Source organism: Adiantum capillus-veneris, chromosome 11, assembly GCF_014529385.1.
Source record: "Adiantum capillus-veneris isolate H3 chromosome 11, ASM1452938v2, whole genome shotgun sequence".
Taxonomy (NCBI): Eukaryota; Viridiplantae; Streptophyta; class Polypodiopsida; order Polypodiales; family Pteridaceae; genus Adiantum; species Adiantum capillus-veneris.
In genome coordinates, this window is record NC_140941.1 from 53,359,987 (window position 1) to 53,367,352 (window position 7,366).

The following is a 7,366-nucleotide window of genomic DNA, read 5'->3' on the forward strand; positions in this document are numbered from 1 at the left end:
GATTTTTGGAGCTACCAGCGGTGAGATATGATTTTTTGAGTGGACCCCAATCTGCCCACTTTTCTCACAAGTAGCCCATAGTCTTCTCTCACCCTTCCACACACCTACTCACTCTTACACATCCCTCCCTCTCCTTCCCTCACTCAAACCTGCAATTTCCATGGCTTCTCCCACCCTCTTCACCATTATCCTTCTCTCTCATCCCTATAGTTCTTTTATGAACCTCTATGTACATACACCATCTCTATGCCTCTCTCTATTATCTCCAAAGTACAATTCCATCTTAACCCTTATATATATACATAAATTCAGCATGTGTACTATGCTTAACCTCTGCAAATCAAGAGATCTCATCAATGTAATTACCATTTTCATCGTGATAATCAACCTTAGCGGCGGTGGCGTAAAGAAGAGAAGACGAAGAAGAAGATCGATAGTCATTTTGAGAACCTACACAAGTAAGTCCACAACTTCTTCAAGCTTCACCATCACAAGGATTTTCTCACTTCATTCAACCATCTTACTCCAACCATCCACCCCATTCTACCCATTGTAAATATATCATTAACTTTCTAGTGATTACTAACACTAACCACTAACATACTAACACAAAATAGCATTGACCTAACCATAAAAGACACCTCACCTCAAGACATGTAAAAAGTAACTCTCTCTCTCTCTCTCTCTCTCTCTCTCTCTCCTTACTTACTTTCACCTTATCTACCATCAATAATGCTCTCTTTTGAGCCCACACCCATGACTTAAGCAGACAAAGAAGGCCCGCAATGTTTTGATATTCAAAAAAATCATAATCCTAATTTGTTAGCTTGTAAATTAGGATTTCCAATAATCTTAATGAGGGGTCTCCAACCTATAAATAGGCCCCTCTCCTTCTTGTAAAACAACCTCCAACATCTCACATAGCACCCCAACACTCTATGCGTGAGGAGAGACTAAGGTGTAGCAACCACTTGTGAGCTTCACTCTTGGTGTGAGAGAAGCCTTCAAGCTACACATTGCAAGTGAGAGAGCGTGAGTTCCACAAATCTCAAAACCACTATTGTACATGCTCCTTCATCATCAATAAATTGAGGTTTGGTGCATCAAAGGCGTGATTCGACGTTCAAATCTTCGTCCTTCCATTTGTGCAATACGGTTTGGTGAATTCAAGGTGACTTGTGTATTTTGAGTTTTTATCGGTTGATCTTGATTTTAGAAAGTGTTTTAGTGTGTTTTTCATTGCCAGTTTTGTGTCCATTGTAAGAGGGTATTGTGGTGAGAGGTCTCCCACACCCTAAGACAGTGTGTGTGTGTGTGTGTTGGCAATGATTAGCAATCACTAAGCATTGAGTGAGTTTTGTACAAGTTCTACGATAGCATCATAACGAACCATCTCCATTTGCAAGTCACAAATAAGGTATTACGCAAGATCCTTTCCTCTCTCTCTTCCCTTTGCTCTAGCTCTCTCTGGTCCATTTCATGTGTGTCTTGGTGTGAGGTTGCTTGTGTGTGTTGTGTGGTGCATCTTCTTGGTTGTGCCAAAATCTCTCTTGCGTCCTAGTTCGCATACCATAACTAGGTGGTGCCCCTATCTTGTTTGGGTTTGGCTGTGGGTTTGCTGTTTTGTTGTGCTTGTGGTTGCCCCAGCCCCAATTGAGCAGCATGGGAGCCTTGAGGGGTGTTTAGAGGTCGCCTCTCTTGTTGCCCGCCCCGGACCGCCTCAGTAGCATCCTACCACAGCTCCATCATTCTCCTTATTTTGTAGTTGCATCCCTTGTGTCTTTGAGGTTTCCCCTTCAACCTGTGGACGAGAAACTTCAGCAAGGGTTTGCCTCTTCCTCTTGATGATGTCAATGATCTCCTCATGGAATTCAAGCTTTGCAATGCCAAGAACTTCTCCCAGAGTAAACTCAATCTTGCTATTCAAGATCCTTTCCTCCAAGACTTTCTTTAAATCTGTAGCAACTTCAATATCAGATTGTAGTTTATAAGTTGGGCCTTTTGTCTTACCTTTCGTTGGCTCTTTCTTCTTTCCTGTTGTAGACTCCTCCATGAGTACTTCAGGTGGAGATGCTCCTTGTGTTGAGGGTGTTTGAGAAGGCATTGAGTCGCTTCTTCCCCCACTTCTAGAAGCTCTTTTTGATGGTCCTTCATCAGCATTCTCACGTCTGCGCTTCTCTTCTACAATTGCCTCATTTTGTTGGCATTTTGTAATGTAGGCATGCACTGACAATGAGTCCACTGGATCATTCCATCCTGTTTCTAGATGTATGCAATCACCTGCTTCATGTAAAATCTCTTTTGTAAGCTTTCCCTTTTTAGCTAATTGCATGACATTTGGCCAAATTTGACCATGATGGTCACTCACCTCTTCATCACAAAAATGCTCAATTTTTACTCCATAAGTAGCTGCCTCAACTGAAGAGCTAGCATGGTTAGGTGCCATATCTTCAACTAAGGTTTGCATTCCCCCCTTCCCAAAGTTAGTTCTCAAAGGTAGACCTGTCTCTCTTAAGTGGATTTTACCATCCTTAAAAAAGACAACATCTTTTGACAAAGCATCACTAAAATCATCACAATCCCTTCTTACATGGTCTGTACTATCACACCAAATACATCTATTAACAAACCCTTCTTTGGGCTGTTGTCTTTGCCTAGGAAGTGGACTTGATGGTTGGAATTTTTCTTCAAGCTTTGCAAACTTCACCTTCAAGTCACGCATTCCCTTCACAAGATCATCTAGCATGGACTCATCAAACTTAGGAGCGATAAAAGTAGGCTTTACCATTTTGTCAGAAGTTGAGGTGGAAGGACTTGTAGTGTTTACTACCATCTTGTCCCTTCTTCTTTGTCGTTTGGCAAGCAGTGAGACAGCACCTTCAACCTCATTCTAGTCGGTCTTTAGTCCTTGCTCAGCATCTTTATCTTCAAGAAGAAGCTGCAAATTTTCTTGAAACTCTTTACCTGCAGCTTGTAAGAAAAGATCTGTCTTCTCTGCATCTAGTGTGGCCTTTTCTGTCCTGGTGAGTTGTGCATAGCACCGCTCAAATTCCCTAAGTAGCTCTGTTATTGATAGTCCTTGCTTTGGCTTGACTACCCATTCTAAGAATGTCCTTTTGGTCACTCTCTCAGAGTCCTCCATGAAATATTCCTCCTTTAAAGCTACTTTGAGTTCTTCCCAATTTCTCCCATGCCCATCTTTAATTACCCTAACATGCTCTCTAATTTCTGGAGCAACAACTAGCTCAAAGCTTTGAATCATCTCACCTTCTGACACGCGATGCAGCTCCATCTCCTTCACATACTCGCTTAAGTACTTGGTTACATCTTTGCCATTGAACCGATCCATTCTATTGACGACTACTTGTATGGCCTTCGTTGCTGAAATCTCCCTTCTTTCAATGGCATGTTGTTGTTGCATGAACATTGCAAATGCTTGAAACATTTGCATTGTTGCTGGGTCAAAATGCATACCCTGTTGCTCAACATGATCACCCATGGTTATCCACAAAATATCACCCTGGCAGTTTCGCGTCAGGTTCACCAAAAATATGTCGATAAATTTGCGGTCTTGCCAGGAAAGCACCGGGCTTATGGCTGTGAGAGTTTGTGATAGAACTCAACAAAAACTATATGAAGGAGTTAAACCATAGATGCCATGAAGACTAGGGTTTGGAAAGAAGTGCAATCAAAGAAGACTCACTCTTTCTCTCTTGCACTCACACACACAAAGAAGGAACACAAAAGAGAATGTCAAAACAATACGAAAATGAAAACATCAAGGCTATGGTCATATCGTATCATGGGTAATATGAAAAGGTTAATAGATGAGTTAATGGCATTCAATCTTGACTGACCAAATAGGCTACGAATTGTTCTTTGGAATTGTAGTTTTGTGCTTACCATTATATATATATTTTGTCTAGTGATTGGGATTAATTGTGTGTACAAATCCTCTTGGTTCATAGCAAGATAACTATGCTTACGTCAAAAAAAAAGTTATAGTCTATGAGAGGTAGTATGATGGGATCCGGTGATAGAAGTATTTCATTAAGACTTTCTGGGCCAAAGAGAAACACTATACGTTGTTGAAAGTGAATTTTTTGGCTAATCCATACGTTAATTCTAATAGATCGTACAGAGTGAAAGCGATAGAAATGATCATCATGTGGGTTATTCATCTAGGATAGTATGTAAGAAATGTAGATATGAAAGAAGTGAAGAGATGAGAAGTTTCCCTCCCAAGCCCTATTCTTGCCCGTAGGTAATAAGGATACTGTGGGGAGAGATGTACATGTAGAAAAGAGAACCTAGAATTTGCAGAGAGGATGAATTACTAAGAATGAGAGAGATAGGTTTGGTTAAGGAGATGAGATTAGATATATATATATATATATATATATATATATGTCGGATTAGAGATGAAAAAGAAAACAATAAGAAATCAAGAAAACATCAATGTAGAACACATCTTACTTGACAAACCCTTCGGCACCATTACTGATGGAGAGAGAAGAAGAGGGGAGCACTCCACTTTGATTGATACGCCAAGTACAACACCTTCTTTGATTAGAGTTGATCTTCCAAGGATAGCGTACAAGAATGGCTAGTCTTCCTCTAGGAGAAAGTGTAGGCTTGGGCTTATGTTAATGGGGCTAAGTACAATTAGGCATTACTACTTGCTCCCTCAAGAATTCCTCTCATCAATGGGTTGAATGCTTGAGTTCCTTTTCAAGGAAGAAGAGGTCCCCTTTTATAGGTGAAGGGAATCCCCAAGGGTTTACACAAGAAGAGAGAAGCCAGTGTGAATAGGAATTGGAAAAGTTGGAAATGAGTTGTCCCTGCATGATGTGGGCAGACTGGGGTCCAGTATTTTGATCATATCTCCTCAACCGTGTCTTCAAATAAAAAAGTAAAAATATGGGCAGAAACTTCAGCTCATTAGCTACGATTTTCATTTTCAAATCATTTTCCAATTCGAATTGGAACCTTGTGTAAAAAATTCATCAAATTAGGGTCCATTTCTGGCAGCAAAAGTCTTCCCGTGGTCCCCTTAGCCTAGGCTTTCATTTAATTCCAAAGGACACCTCATGCCATATGAAATCATGACATTGCTCCTTGACAAATTTTTGTAATCATGCTTGCAATAATGCATTAAAATAAGTGTATCTTTGAAATCATGCCACCTAGTGTCCCACTAGGATTTGATTCCCTCCTAGTAGCTATTTAAAAAGAAATATAAGAAAAGTATAAAAAATACATAGAATATATATATATTGGAGTTTAGCCTAGATATAGGATCTAGCTAGGGTGTGAGATGATAATGAGATAGTGGAAATAAAGAATCAATGCTTTTTTCCCCAAGTTAAAAAGGCGGAGCTATTCATGCTTTTCCAATAGTATTTTCTGATGGTAAAGTAAGAATAGGTTATTCTTGAGAAAAATAATAGGATAAGATAGAAGACTTATTATTATACTTAAATATGCATATGTACATTATAGGAAAGATATTTATGTATCTAAAAAGTTACAAGATAGATCTTGTAGCATGCGTTCCCACTATGTACGTGTCACAGCACGACAGCGTGCATCACCTCCATGTTAGATCTTAGAGTTTAAATGCATTAAACTTTTAGGATCAATGGAATCTTGACGATTAATTAATTAATGAAATTCGGAAAGAGCTAGTAGTGTCGAGTAGTGTCGAATCTAGAGTCTGAGTGGGTTTCTACTGTTGTCATTACCCCAAAGAAGAATGGAAAATGGCGAGTATGTGTAGACTATAGTGAAAGAGTCTGAGTGGGTTTCTACTGTTGTTATTACCCCAAAGAAGAATGGAAAATGTCGAGTATGTGTAGACTATAAACCTTTGAATGCTGCGACCAAGCGAAATCACTACCCTCTGCCATTTCAAGATGAGATTTTACACCAGGTTTCTGGACACGAACGCTATTCTATTATGGATGGGTTTTCATGATATTTTCAAATTGGTATTGCACCGGATGATCAACTAAAGACTACCTTCATTTCGCCATGGGGGTGCCTTTTGGACTGATGAATGCGTATGCTACATTTCAAGATTGGATGAACAAGGTGTTTGGGCCACACTTGGGTAAGTTCATCAGGGTTTTGATGGATGATATTGGTTGTTATAGTTCTAGGGCAGAACATTTGTCCAAGTTGAGGCTGTGTTTTCAAAGGCTAGATGAAGAAGGAGGTCAATGGAATCCAAAGAAGTACAATGTGCGCTCCTTGCCGCACTGTCGAAGCAAGGGACTTGCCAATACACCGTATGCGAGCCACAAACGGCTCCAAGCACACAACAAGCCTAAACTAGCAAGCTCAAGAAAACAAAGGGTGTGTCACTCACCGCTCTACGCTCGCCTTCGTGGTGGATTCCTCGCCGCGATGAAGAAGAAGCTGCAGTCGTGCCGCGCTCAACCGCTTCGCCGCCGTCGTGCCTTCGTAATGCTCGATCGCACACACACTCTCCCTCTCTCTCTCTCTCTCACACACACACACACACAAGGAGGTGAAGAAGAAGAAGATGGAGATGGAGCAAGAGCACTCTTCAATTGCACAAATGAGAGAATGAGTAAAAATTAGGTTTTGTTGGCTTTTATAGGAGCTCACCCCATTCACACTTGGGCGCCCATGCTTAACCAACTAATCCCTTGAATGTCCAAGTTAAAGTGCGCCTCTCATCGACGATCACTCTACCTTTCCCTATTGGTCCGACAAGCCCGGTACCTGACTCTACCAAATACATAATACACGTCCGTCGTAGGTGATGGGTGTCCGTGTGCCGTGAGGGTTAACATGCCCCCCTTCCTGATGTAGATTCTGTCCTCGGAAGCTATTGAGTTGAAGCTGGATCGTCGAGGTGGAAGAGCATTTGAGATGAATGTCCTTAGCCTTCTTCAGTCACTGCAAAATCAAACAACATTGGCACAGTAATTGCATTCTCTTAAAAAGCATATGCAGTTTTAGGTAGACAAATTGATTGGTAAAAGAATTTCAAACAATTTGTTAGCAATGAACATTAAATTGCAATGTAATCAAATGCATAAACAGATGTAAAGGCAAAAAATTAAACAAGTCCGGGGTCGCTAATTTGACGGTCGAGAGGCACTAGAGATCAAGTATTAATACCATGGGAAAGCTTCTTAACTTTCTGTGGTCAATTAAGTTGTTTAATCGCGAGAGCCAAGTATTCATGTTTGAGGGCTGACTAGAGGCTATACCTAGAAAACCTTGTAGTTAAGCTACCATAAAAGGAATTTCTCATGAAATCATCGCCTGACTGATTACTTTTTCTTTGACCCCCCAAAGTCTTTTCACATTGATTCATTATGATGTGGGTGCT